Raw genomic sequence first — 14,434 nt, 5'->3', positions numbered from 1 at the left:
CACATCTTGGGGGTGCCAGAAGGAGAAGAGAGAGAACAAGAAATTGAAAACCTGTTTGAAACAATGATGGCAGAAAACTTTCCTAACTTGGTGAAGGAAAGAGACATACAAGCCCTGGCCGGTTTGGCTCAGCGGTTGGAGCGTCCGCTGGCGGTCCGGAGAGACCCGGGTTTGGTTCCCGCTAAGGGCATGTACCTCGGTTGCAGTTTGTCCCCGGCCCTGGTTGGTCGTGTGGGTAGCAGCCACTCGATGTGTCCCTTTCACATCGATGTTTCCCTCTTTCTCTCTTCCTCTCTCTCCCTCCCACTCTATCTGTACAAAAAATGGAAAAATGTCCTCAGGTGAGGATAAAAAAAAAAAAAAGAAAGAAAGAGACATACAAGTCCAGGAAGCACAGAGAGTCCCAAACAAGATCAACCCCAAGAGGTCCACACCAAGACACATCATCATCAAAATGCAAAAGATTCAAGACAAAGAGAGAATCTTAAAAGCAGCAAGAGAAAGGCAGCTAGTTACCTACAAGGGAGTTTCCATAAGGCTGTCAGCTGATTTCTCAAAAGAAACTTTGCAGGCCAGAAGGGAGTGGCAAGAAATATTCTGAGTGATGAAAAGCAAGAACCTACAACCAAGATTACTCTATCCTGCAAAGTTGTCATTTAGAATCGATGGCCATATAAAGACTTTCCCAGACAAGAAAAAGTTAAAGGAGTTCATCACCACCAAACCGTTATTATATGAAATGACGAAGGGTTTTTTGAAGAAAAAGATAAAATATATGAACAAACAAAATGGCAATGAATACATATCTATCAACAATGGAATCTATAAACAAAATGAACAGGTAGAACAGAAACATTCTCATAGATACAGAGAACATTTTGTTGGTTGCCAGATGGGAGGGGGATTGGGTGAATGGGTGAAAAAGGCGAAGGGATTAAGAAGTACAAATTCATTGTTAGACTGACAAACCTCAAAGGGAAAGGGGTTGGGGGGGTGGGAAGAAATAAACCAAAGAACTTATATGCATAACCAATGGACGCAGACAATAGTGTGGGAAAAGGCGAAAGGGGGGGCGCTAGTGGGGACGAGGGGGTCAATGGGGGGAAAATGTGGAACATCTGTAATACATTCTACATTCAACAATAAAGATTTAAAAAAAGAAAAGAAAAAAAGGATATATTAACTGAAATGAAGAATACATTATAGGGAATCAACAGTGGAGTAGATGAAGCAGAGGATCAAATCAGAGATTTGGAAGATAAGGAAACAGAAAACACCCAATCAGAACAGAAAAAAATGATAATAATAATAAAAATAAATTTTAAAAAGAATCCAAAAAAATGAGGATAGTGTAAGGAGCCTCTGGGACAACATTACCATCATGGGAATGCCAGGATGAGAAGAGAGAGAGCAAGAAATTGAAAACCTATTTAGAAAAAAACAAAAACGGACAACTTCTCTAACCTGGTGAAGAAAATAGATATACAAGTTTAGGAAGCACAGACAGTCCTAAACAAGATGAACCCAAAGAGGTCCACACTAAGACACATCATAATCAAAATGCAAAAGGTTAAAAACAAAGAAAGAATCTTAAAAGCAGCAAGAGAAAAGCAGTTTGTTACCTACAAGGGAGCTCCCATAAGGCTGTCAGTTGATTTCTCAACAGAAACTTGGCGATCAGAGGGATTTGCGAGAAATATCCAGAGTGATAAAAAGCAAGGACCTACAACCAAGATTACTCTACCCAGCAAAGCTATCATTTAGAATCAAAGGGGAAGCTAAAGGAGTTCACCACCACCAAACTAATATTATATGAAATGTTAAAGGGTTTTCTTTTAAAAAGAGAAAATATATAAATAATAAAATGGCAACAAATACATATCTATCAACAATTGAATCTAAAAACAAAGTAAGCAAACAAGCAGAACGGAAACATATTCATAGATACAGAGAACATTTTGATGGTTACCAGGTGAGAGAAGACTTGGGAGGATGGGTGAAAATGGTGAAGGGATTAAGAAATACAAATTGGTTGCTACAGAATAATCATGGGGCTGTAAAGTATAGCATGGCAAATATAGTCAATAATCTTATAATACCTATGTATGGGGTCAGATGGGTACCAGATTTACTGAGGTGATCACTTCATAAGATATATAAATGTCCAGTCACTATGTTATATACCTGAAACTAATATAACATTGTATGTCAACTGTAATTGAAAAATAAAAAATTATTTAAAGAAGAAGAGAAGCAGATTCAAGTGAGTACCAGTTAATCTAATGCTATTTCCTTATGCTCCCCCTTGAACTCAGAGAGCCTGACACCATTTCTAGACAGGATATGGACATAGTTTTGATATAATTAGCATCCAAATGGGGCATTTGAAAAGAAGATCCTATTAATAATTACAATAGGCATCAACTTGGACATCTGGCCACCCTATCTACATGCCTGAAGGACTCTGAGACATTAATTCTTATCTCTTAGAAGCCATGCTTCACACAACTCAACCTAGATTATTTTTTCAGATTTTCTTATTCTCTGTGAAAATTCAGTATGTCCAGGTTGTGTATTATAATTTTTGTTAATTTCCCCTTCAGCTAATATTTATTGATCCCCTACTATGTGGCAGGTAGTGTGGTTTCTGCTGGACCCTTCAAGGTGTTTATAGTATAGTGATGCATCAATTGAGATTAAAATTGAGTACAGCCCCCAGCTTTTCCAAGCCTCGAGTTTCCTAATCCATCAGGTGGGGACTATGAAGTAATTAGCACAGAGGATCATTGTGAGAATTAAATGTAAAGTACATGTAAAGTATCTGGCACCAAGGAAGTACTTTGTAAGAGTTACTGTAATCAATGATAGTTGCCTGTTTCTGACTTAACCATTTTATTTGTAGTGATTTTTTTTTCTCCCTAGAGATGTAGCTCAGCTCACAAAACACTCACTCATTCATTCAGCTCACTAAGTGGCCACTAGATGCAGGACACTGGAGACAACACAAGACAGTATAAACAATGCCAATCTCTGCCTCTTGGAAATTTGCCTCTTGGAAATTTTACAGTGAATGGAACAGGAAAGACAATCACAACTGGAAATGAAAGCAACTACATGAGTATTAAAAAAAATCAATGCTTGCCCTGGCCAGTTTGGCTCAGTGGTTGGAGTGTCCGCCCAAAGACCAAAGAGTCACGGGTTCAATTCTGGTCAACGACACGTGCCTCAGTTGTGGTTTGGTCCCCAGCCCTGGTCAGGGTCATGTGGGAGGCAACCAATCGATGTGTCTCTTTCACATTGATGTTTCTCAATCTCTTTCTCTCTCTCCCTCTCTCCCTCCCACTTTGTCTGAAAATAAATGGAAAAATATCCTCGGGTGAAGATTAAAACAAAAATTTGCATGTAATAACTATGACTAAACAGAGTTATATGACAGCACCCAGTTGGTGTGGCTCAGTGGGAGAGTGTCAACCCATGCACCAAGAGGTTGCTGGTTCAATTCCTAGGCAGGGCACATGCCCAGGTTGTGGGCCCAATCCCCAATGGGGGGGCATGCAGGAGGTGGCCAATTGATGTTCTCTCTCATCAATGTTTTTATCTCTCTCTCCCTTTCCCATCCTCTCTTTCTAAAATCAATAAAGAAAAATATATATTTAAAAATTTTGTTTTTTAAGGCAGGGATTTACCACTTACCAACTAAGTGAGACTTTCCAGGGCTAAAGCAGATTACACAGATCATTGATAAAAGTGTTTCACCTGTCCAGAAGAGAAGCAACTGCCCCTTCTTTGGGAATTTAACACCATCTAGGCTTGAGAAGTGCAACCTAAGACTCATCAATAGCTAGAAACTACCTGCCAACCAGGAGGCAGAGAAGAGCCTCTGAAAGCTTTGAGCTTTGGACATGGCTCTCAGTATTGGGGGTCCTGGCTCTGGGAACTGAGCTATGAAGGCTGAGGCCTGAATTTCTATGCTGAGCCACTCCCCCATTCTTCAGTAGCCATCTCTGTTGAGTAGCCTCATCTGAGTGGGTTTAGCATGGAGAAGAGGCAACTCTCCCTCCCTTGGAAATGTAACACCACCTGCCAGAAGTACAACCTGAGGCTCATTAACAGCCAGAGACTACCAGCAAGCCAGTAGGTAGAGATGAGATTCTGAAGGCTTTGAGACTTGGGCCTGGCTCTCAGTGTTGGGGGGTCATGGTTCTGGGGACTGAGCTGTGAAGGTGAGGTGTGGGTCCCTGGGCTGAGCCAATAACCCACAGTCCCTAAATCATTTTCTTCTCAAAGCAACTTTAGCCCAGAGGAAAGCAATTCCCCACCCACTGGAAATCCTCTTACCCTGCCCACCTGTGGAATTTTCCATTTAGTTGAGGGCTACAACCTAAGGCTCATTAAGTAACTGAGACTAATAACCTGCAGGCAAAAGTTCTGGGATAATTGAATCTTTGCTTGCCCTGCAACTCTACCCAGGAAAGTAAGACTAGATATTGGTGTGTTTAGCATGGTCCCTTCCATACTCATCCAAACCCAGCAGAGGAAACCATAATCAGCAGACCAAAACTCACAGGGAAAATTTCAGAGGCTCCAAATCCTGCTGAGACAGCTAAAATGGTGAAACAAAGAAACAAATCCCAAATGAAAGAACAAGACAATTCTACAGAAGAAGGGATAAATGAAATGCAGTTAAGCAAGTTATCAGAGGTAGAGTTCAGAGTAATGATTATAAGGAAGCTTAACAGCATCAGTAAAGGTATAGAAACAATGAAATTCAACCAATTGGAAATAGAAAACTACCAGCGGAAATTAAGAATGACAAAGCAGAAATAAAGTACACACTTTGGAAGGAATAACCAGCAGAATAGAGAAGCTGAGGATCAGATCAGCAAATTAGAAGACAGGGTAGAAAAAAATCACCCAATCAGAGAACCAAGAAGAAAAAAACAATTTAAAAATAGAGGACAGAGAGCTGTGGGACAACTGGGCTGTTTCCAGATCTTAGCTATTGTAAATAGTGCTGCTACAAACATGGGGGTACATATATTCTTTCTGATCTGTGTTTCAGGCTTCTTAGGGAATATTCCTAGAAGTGGGATCACTGGGTCAAATGGAAGTTAAATTTTTAATTTTTTGAGGTAACACCATATTGTTTTCCATAGTGGCTGAAGCAGTCTGCATTCCCACCAGCAGTGTACTAGAGTCCCCTTTTCTCCACACCCTCTCCAGCACTTGTTTGATGATTTGTTGATGGCTGCCATTCTGACAGGTGTGAAGTGATACCTCATTGTTGTTTTAATTTGCATCTCTCTGATGATTAGTGATGTTGAGCATTTCTTCATATGTCTCTTAGCCATTTGTATGTCTTCTGCCCATTTTTTAATTGGGTTCTTTGTCTTCTTTTGTTGAGTTGTATGAGCACTCTACATATATTGGAAATTAACCCCTTATCTGATATATCATTGGCAATTATGCTCTCCCATACAGTGGGTAGCCTTTCCATTTTCGTGATTGTATCTTTTGCTGTGCAGAAGCTTTTGAGTTTGATGTAGTCCCATGTGTTCATTTTCTCCTTTGTTTCTGTTGCCTTAGGTGATGTATCAGTGAAAATTCTGCTGCATATGATATCTGAAATTTTGGTGCCTACAGTTTCTTCTAGGATTTTTATGGACTCATGAGTCACATTTAAGTCTTTTATCCATTTTGAGTTTATTCTTGTGTATGGTGTAAGTTGATGGTCTAGTTTCATTTTTTTGCATGTAGCTGTCCAATTTTCCCAACGCCATTTATTAAAGAGGCTGTCTTTACTCCACTATACGCTCTTGCCACCTTTGTCATATATTAATTGAGCATATTGCCTTGGGTCCATTTCTGGGTTCTCTGTTCTGTTCCATTGATCTAGCTGCCTGTTCTTGTGCCAGTACCAGGCTGTTTTGATTCCAGTGGCTTTGTAGTATCACCTGAAATCTGGTGATGTGATCCCTCCAACTTTGTTCTTCTTTTTCAAGATTGCTGTGGCTATTTGGGGTCTTTTTGGTTCCATATGAACTTTTGAAGTATTTGTTCCAGTTCTGTGAGGTATGTCATTGGTATTTTGATGGGGATTGCATTGAATTTATAGATTGTTTGGGGTAGTATAGACATTTTAATGATGTTAATTCTTCCAATCCATGAACAAGGTATGTGCTTCCACTTTTTTATATCTTCCTCTATTACTTTTTTCAATGACATGTAGTTTTCTGCGAATAGGTCCTTTATTTCTTTGGTTAAGTTTATTCCTAGTTATAAGATTTTTTGCTGTGATGGTAAATGGGATTGTTTTTTCAGTTTCTCTTTCTGTGAATTCATCATTGGTGTATAAGAATGCCATTGATTTCTTGACATTAATTTTGTATCCTGCTACTTTGCCAAATTCATTTATTAAGTCTAATAATTTTTTTATGGAGTCTTTGAACTTTTCTACATATAGTATCATGTCATCTGCGAATAATGACAGTTTCACTTCCTCCTTTCCAATTTGGATCCCTTTTATTTATTTATTTTTTCTTCATGTCTGATTGCTATGGCTAAGACTTCTAGTACTATGTTAAATTAGAGTGACGAAAGCAGGCATCCTTGTCTTGTTCCTGTTCTTAAGGGAAATGCTTTTAATTTTTGCCCATTGAGTATGATATTGGCTGTAGGTCTTTCATATATGGCCTTTATTATGTCAAGATATGATCCTTCTATTCCCAGATTGCTGATTGTTTTTATCAGAAATGGGTGCTAGATTTTGTCGAATGCTTTTTCAGCATCTATTGATATGATCATATAGTTTTTATCCTTCATTTTGTTTATGTGGTGAATCACATTTATTGTTTTGCTAATATTGTACCAGCATTGCATCCCTGGGATGAATCCCACTTAGTCATGGTGAATAATTTTTTTGATGTATTGCTGGATCCGATTTGCTAGTATTTTGTTCAGGATTTTGTTCATCAGGGATATTGATCTGTAGTTTTCTTTCTTTGTAGTGTCTTTTTCTGGTTTTGAAATTAGAATTATGCTGGTCTCATAAAATGAGTTTGGAAGTCTTCCTTCTTGAATATTTTGAAATAGTTTGAGGAGAATGGGTATTAGTTTTTCTTTGAATGTTTGGTAAAATTCCCCTGTGAAGCCTTCCAGGCCTGGGCTTTTGTTTGCTGGGAGAGTCTTGATTACATCTTCAATTTCTTTTGTTGTTAGTGGTGTGTTCAAGTTTTCTATATCTTCCCAGGTCAGTTTTGGGAAACTATGTGTTCCTAGAAATTGGTCCATTTTGCTTAGATTGTCAAATTTGTTGCCGTATAATTGTTCATAATATTTGTTAACAATCCTTTGTTTTTCTGTGGTGTCAGTTATTATTTCTCCTCTTTCATTTCTGATTTTGTGTATTTGGGTTCTCTCTCTTTGTTTCTTGGTGAATCTAGCTAAGGGTCCATCAATCTTGTTTATCTTTTCAAAGAACCAGCTCTTTGCTTCATTGATCCTTTGAATTGTTTTTTTGCTCTCCATGTCATTTATTTCTACTCTGATCTTTACTACTTCCTTACTTCTACTTGCTCTGGGGTTTTCTTTTTGTTTGCTTTCTAGATCTTTAAGTTGTGAGATTAGATAGTCTATTAGAAATTTTTCTTGCTTCTTGAGGTAGGCCTGTAGTGCTATGAACTGCCCTCTCAAAATTGTTTTCGCTGCATCCCATAGATTTTGTGTTGTGTGTTGATTTTCATTGGTTTCCCGGAAGTTTTTCATTTCTTCCTTGATCTCCATGGTAACCCATTCATTGTTCAGTAACATGCTATTTAGCCTCCATGTTTTCAAATGTCTTTGCATGTTCTTGTTGCAACTGATTTCTAGTTGCATGCCATTGTGATCTGAGAAGATGCTTCATATGATTTCAATCTTCTTGAACTTGTAGAGATTTAGTTTGTGCCCTAACATGTGGTCTATCTTAGAGAATGTTCCATGTACACTTGAGAAGAATGCGAATTCTGCAGTTTTGGGGTGTAATTCCCTGTAGATATCTATTAAATTCATTTGATCTAGCACTTCATTTAGAGTCTGTGTTTCCTTGTTAATTTTTTATCTAGAATATCTATTCAGTGATGTCAGTGGGGTATTGAAGTCCCCTGCTATGATTGTATTGTTGTTGATTTCTCCTTTGAAGTCCTCCAAAAGATTTTTAATATATGTTGGTGCTCCTACATTGGGTGCATATATGTTGACCAAGGTTATACCTTCCCGTTGGATAGATCCTTTCAATATTATGTAGTGGCTTTCTTAGTCTCTAGTTATGGCCTTCATTTTGAAATCTACTTTATCAGATATGATGATTGCTACACCAGCTTTTTTTTTCCTTTCCATTTGCTTGAAAGATTTTTTCCATCCCTTCACTTTCAACCTATGTGAGTCTTTTGTTGTGAGGTGGGTCTCTTGTAAACAACATATATGTGAGTCATGCTTTCTTATCCAGTCAGCTACTCTGTGTCTTTTTATCAGAGCATTCAAACCATTCACATTTAAGGTAATAATTGATATGTACTTATTTATTGTCAGTTTCATTTAGTGTGGTTATATTTCTTCTACTAATTACAGCAGTCCTTTTAGCATATCTTGCAGTGCTGGTTTGGTACTAATGTGTTCCCTTAGCCTTTTTTTGTCTGGGAAGCTCTTTATCTGACCTTCTATTTTGAATGATAGCCTTGCTGGGTAGAGTAGTCTTGGATTCAGATCCTTGTTTTTTATGACCTTGATTACTTCATGCCACTCCCTTCTGGCCTGTAGTGTTTCTGTTGAGAAGTCAACTGAGAGCCTTATGGGGTTTCCTTTGTAGGTAACCTGTTGCTTATCTCTTGCTGCCTTTAGGATTCTCTCTTTGTCTTTAATTTTGGGCATTTTAAATACTATGTGTCTTGGTGTAGGCCTGTTTGGGTTCTTCTTACTTGGAGCTCTCTGTGTTTCTTGAACTTGAATGCCTTCTTTCTTCACCAAGTTAGGAAATTTTTCTGTCACTATTTCTTCAAATATATTCTCTAACCCTTGCCTGTTTTCTTCCTCTTTGGGGACTTCTATGATGCGAATGTTAGTACGTTTCCAGTTGTCCCACAGTTGTCTTTAGCTGTCTTCCTGTTTTTTAATTGTTTTTTCCTTTTGGTTTTCTGATTGGTTGACTTTTTCTACCCTGTCTTCTAATTTATTGATCTGGTCCTCAGCTTTCTCTACTCTGCTGATTAGTCCTTCCAATGTGTTCTTAATTTCTGTTATGTCATTCTTCATTTCCACTTTGTTGGTTTTCAATGTTTCTATATCGTTCCTCATGGTGCTGATGTCCTTACTCATGCTGTTGAGCTTCCTCAAGATCATGGCTCTGAACTCTACCTCTGATAATTTGCTTAGCTGTGTTTCATTGATCTCATCTTCAATAGAGTTCTCTTGTTCTTTCATTTGGGTTTTGTTTCTTTGTTTCACCATTTTGGCTATCTCATGGGTTTTGGAGCCCGCCAAATTTTCCCTGTTGGTGTTGGTGTTCTGCTGTTTGTGGCTCCCTCTACTGGGTTTGGATGAGCCTGGGTGGGCCCACGTTAAACACGATTGTCAAGTCTTACTTTCCTGGGTAGATTTGCAAGCCCAGGAAAGGTTCAGTTATCCTCTAGCTTTTTCCTGGTGGCTAGTAGTCTCAGTTACTCAGTGCCTTGGAATGTAGCCCTTGTGTTCTGCATAAGAGGATTTCCAGAGGGTGGGATAGATGCTGGTTGTTAATGAGCTTCAATTTGCATTTCTTTGCCTCACCTGAGGAAGGTTGAATCTCCAAGGGGGGATTGCTGCTTTTCCCCATAGCTCAGGGAAGGAGCACACTGGCCACTGTCCTTTGTGGCTGCCACTCAGCAAAAACTCTGAGTGCCCTCCAAATCCTGGGTGTCCCCACAGAGTTCCAGCCCAGTCTGCCCTCCCTCTGCCATAGCCTCCAGGTGAGTGGCTGTGGCTATTTTAGCACTCTGTCCTGGCTCTGTGCGCTGTGGAGCAGGCTTGGCCTTTATTCTCCAAGGGCACTGCTCACAGCTAAGACCGCTGCTGTCCGTGGGCTCCCAGCCCACCACCCTCTCACACCTCTGCAGATCCTACCAGTGTCTCTGGTTATATGGTCCTGTCCTGCTGCTTTTCTGTTGCTTTTTTCCGAGGATTTGTCTTTATTTTAGTTGTAGGTCCCATTTGGTTCTGGGAGATCGTCTGTGTAGCTTCTATTCACTCCGCCTCCATTTTCACATCTTCTATGCTTATCTTGTGCGCAGCTGGGTCACACAGGCCTTTCTGGTGCCCCCACACTCTGCAGGTCCTGCGGGTAACTGGAGCACACAGTCCCTTTGGGGACCCAGCTCTATACCTATGTTATGGGCTACTGGGTTGCACAGGTCTCTCTGGTGCTTCAGCACCCCGCAGGTCGTGCAAGTAACTGGATGGCACAGTCCCTGCTGCATTGCACAGTCCTCTCTGTGCTTCAGCACCCCACAGGCCCCATGGGTAACTAGATTGCACAGTCCCTGCTGGGTCGCACAGGCCTCTCTGGTGCCCCTGCGACCTGCAGTTCCCACAGGCGGGCAGCTGGATTGCACCAGTCTCTCTCGGGCTCCGGCTTCCCACTGCTCTTGTGGGCCACTGGACCACACAGGCCTCTGTGGAGCCCCAGGTCCCGAAGCTGACGGCTGGGGAGTGCTGCTGCCCCGTGGGGCTCAACTCCTGCTCAGCTTTTGCTGTAGTTTTGGGGAATGGGTCTCAGCTGCTGGTCTGTGCTTCTGTTGCCTGGGGATGGATGTCTGCTCCCCAGCCTCTGTTGCTGGGGGTATATCTTGGCTCTGGTCAGGCTGCTACTGTGGGGGATGGTGCTGTCCGTGGCTTCCACGACCAGCACCTTGGCAGCTCCACTACTGTGCACAGCTCTGTGTTGACACAGAGTGTCCACTGGTCCAATGGTGCCAGGTGCACCTGTGGGCTCAGGTTGCTGGGCCCTAGCCGCTCCCACTGCCTCCTCCCAGGGAATACCCGGGATCTTCCAAAATAGTGGGTCCTCCCCACGGTGCAGGGAGAAGCGCCCTGAAGGGCCACTTACTGCAGTAGCCAGCTGCTCCATCCACAGCACAGGAACCTTCTGCTCCGCGTCTCTGCCCTGATCAGGTTTGGTCATCCACCTTCACGTCCACTCACACTCTCTCACACACTCGCTCACTGTCTCACACACTCACCCTCCCTCCGGTCCTGCCCACCGCCATCTTCCTCCATAGTGTTCCTTTTTTCAGCAGATTAGATTTTTTGAGTGTTTATCATGTTCCAGGTACAAAGAGCTCCATGAGTTGGTTTGGTCAAAGACAGCTTCAGTGGGGAAGAAGCTAAGCCAGGACTGTGAAGGATGCTGGGATTCAGACCAAGAGAAAAAAGGTAGGGCTTTCCATGAGCTGGAGATGGAGTGTACATTTTTGGACTGGGGACAAAAAGAAGAATGAATAATTTTAACTTTAGTATATGTGCTGCTGAAGCAATCATTGAATAAATTTAAAAGTAAAGCAAATATACATATATATTTTTATCCTCACCCAGGGATATTTTTTCCATTGATTTTTAGAGAGAGTGGAAGGGAAGGAGGGAAAGAGGGGGAGAAAGAGAGACAGAGAGCCATCAATGTGGGGAGAAATATTGAGTGGTTGCCTCCAGTATGCACCCCAACCAGGGATTGCACCCTGACCGAGGATCGAACCTGCAGCCTAGGTATGAGCCCTGACTGGGAATCTCACCCAATACTTTTTGGTGCATGGGACAATGTTCCAATCAACTGAACCACCAGGCCAGGGTACAGATATTTTTTATTTCATGTGTAGTTCACATGTCCTCTGTAACCTATAGGTATTACTGAAACAGAACATTCATCCCCCAAAAGGGAAAATTTTTATCTTAAACTGAAAATTACATGGCTTCCTAGGTATTAACAAGCAGGCTGACCTACATTCTCATTACATGAAGTCTTATACAAGTGACTATATTCATAACACAAGCTACGGTGAAACTTCACAGAAAATAAAATGAGAGTAAGTCTGAGTAAATTCCTTTCACTTTGCCCTTCCTATTGCCCGACCTCTGCTCTGTTCCCTAAACCAGCAGCAAGTTCTCAGGGATCAGCCTGGAGGCAGCACTTTGGAATCTTCAGTTTGACTTTCGGGTAAACAAGAATAAAAGAACAATAATCACACACACACACACACACACACACACACACAGATTATTATATTTTAGTTATAAAAATAAAATTAAAACATGGTCCCATGCAATACAGACTCTTCCTAAGAGAACATTGCACAATGGTGTTAGTTAGAAATGGGACAATTCTGAGAAAGCCAGGATTAAACAGGCAGAAAAGAAACCCATTATATAACATCGTAGGATTTTTAAGATAAATATTCTTTGTTCAGCCTTATTCCAGGGAAACCCAAATCTCCCTCCTCACCCCCCACACAAGGATGGATTAGACAGGTAGGCATTTCTGGATTTGTTAGACAGCTACTTTCCAGCCTTCCACACCGTGAAAGATCCTATTCAAGGCTAGAGGTGAAGAGGGGAGACCAGCATATGTCCCCTGTGAGACACTTACAATAAGGGATTTGGATTTCTTCTACCATCTTCTGTTGCACTCTACAATTTCTTTTTATCATCTCACTTTGATTAAAGTACTCAGGGTAACCCATTGGTACAATCCCTCATTTATTGCACAAAGTCTGTGCTAATTTGTAGACCACTCTGAAGCCCCAATTAATAACTAGCACTGGTATTTCACATCACAGACTACAGTGTCTCTACATGGTCCCCCAGCAACCTTATGCATTAACCATCATCATCATCATCATCCCCATCTTACCTATGGGGAAGACTGAGGGTCAAAGAGGTTAAGTGGATGACCGAAGGCCACTGGTCAATTTGGCACTAGGTTCCAATTCTAAATCTCATTTCTTTCTGCTAAACTATTTTTCTGCCTCTTTGGATGAGTACTTAATTATCTCACTCACACTGAGTGAGGTAAGCAGGCTAGAGAAAGATGCCAGGTTTCAAAAAGTTCATTTTGTTAACCATTTGTTGGCTTCAACTGACATCTCTGACACCAATACTAACAACTTAAGGCATCTGAAAACTTTACCTCTGCTTTCATGCATCCGGTCTCTCCCTTGTTAATGTGGAGGATTGTGTGGGCTCTGCTTGCTCATCTCCAATACTCAAGCTCCCCGGGGGGGAGGAGCTGAGGAGGTGATCCCTTGCCTTTCCCTACACAATGATGAATTCTCCCAGAAGTGCAATGGCCTGATTTCAGGAGCCAAAAGAACAAAATCCCAGAGAATGTAGAAATCCTGCAATGACACACACACACACATACACACAAAAAAGCAAACTCCAAGTATTATCAAGGGTCAGGCCCAAGCATGGAGACACTCCAGACTCTTGTGTGTGTTGAAATTCCCACTGGGACCTTCAGCCGTCCTCGCTGGGCTCTCAGTCTGTAATGTCTTGCAGATTTCAGGGCTGGCCTCTGACAGCTCGGACATATCTGAACTAAGCCTAACCTCAGCTCGTTACTCGAAAGCCTGATAAGTTATACTGTACCTGTCACAGCCTCTCTCCTCCGAATTCCCTCTCTTCTCCACTTGGGCAACAACAACAAAAGACTGGCATAACCTCCTGTGCAGTTTGTAATTATTGTTATATTCTTTCAAATCCTAATTTATAACCAAAAGAAAATATAGACTGCTTAGTTAAGGGGGAAAACATATCAACTCAATTTTCTCCGACTTTATATGAGTTGTTGGCCTCTCTTGAAATACAAATTTTAGTTCTGAGCTGGGTAGGAGAGAGAAGTCATGTCCACATTGTCAAAAATGAGACATATCAATTTGCCCCTTCAAAAATTCAACAAGTTCCCTCTAATAGTTCACACAATGGAAGTCATCTCTGCATATTGTCACCCTCTGTCATCCGGGAGAGGCAGTGCAGACACCCGCCCAGCCCCGCACCCCAGCCTCATGGAGGTGCACCTTGTGGGCCCTGGCAGGGTCCACTTCTCCATTCATCTGTTCCCAGTCCTGACTGGTGAAGAGATTTTACTTTGGATTATGGAACATTTAGGAAATTAAAGATGTACCCAGATCTAGTCTGGCTTCACAACAATCATTCATTAGTCAGATCAGTATAGACTTTAAGAATAGGAATACATCACGAAAAAACTGAAATCATAAGTAATTTCTGACTTTTGCTAACTATTTGCTCCTATAGGACCTTGAAATAATTAGTTTTTCCACTTTTTGCCACAATTCCTGACCTATAAAAAAGAGGGAAGCCTATACTTTTCTTTCAAGAGAACTGAAACAGGAAGTAATTTTTAAAGTGTTATCAT

Source organism: Molossus molossus, unplaced genomic scaffold (assembly GCF_014108415.1).
Source record: "Molossus molossus isolate mMolMol1 unplaced genomic scaffold, mMolMol1.p scaffold_m16_p_6, whole genome shotgun sequence".
NCBI lineage: Eukaryota > Metazoa > Chordata > Mammalia > Chiroptera > Molossidae > Molossus > Molossus molossus.
The sequence above is the reverse complement of the archived record's forward strand: the minus strand, read 5'-3'. Positions refer to the sequence as shown.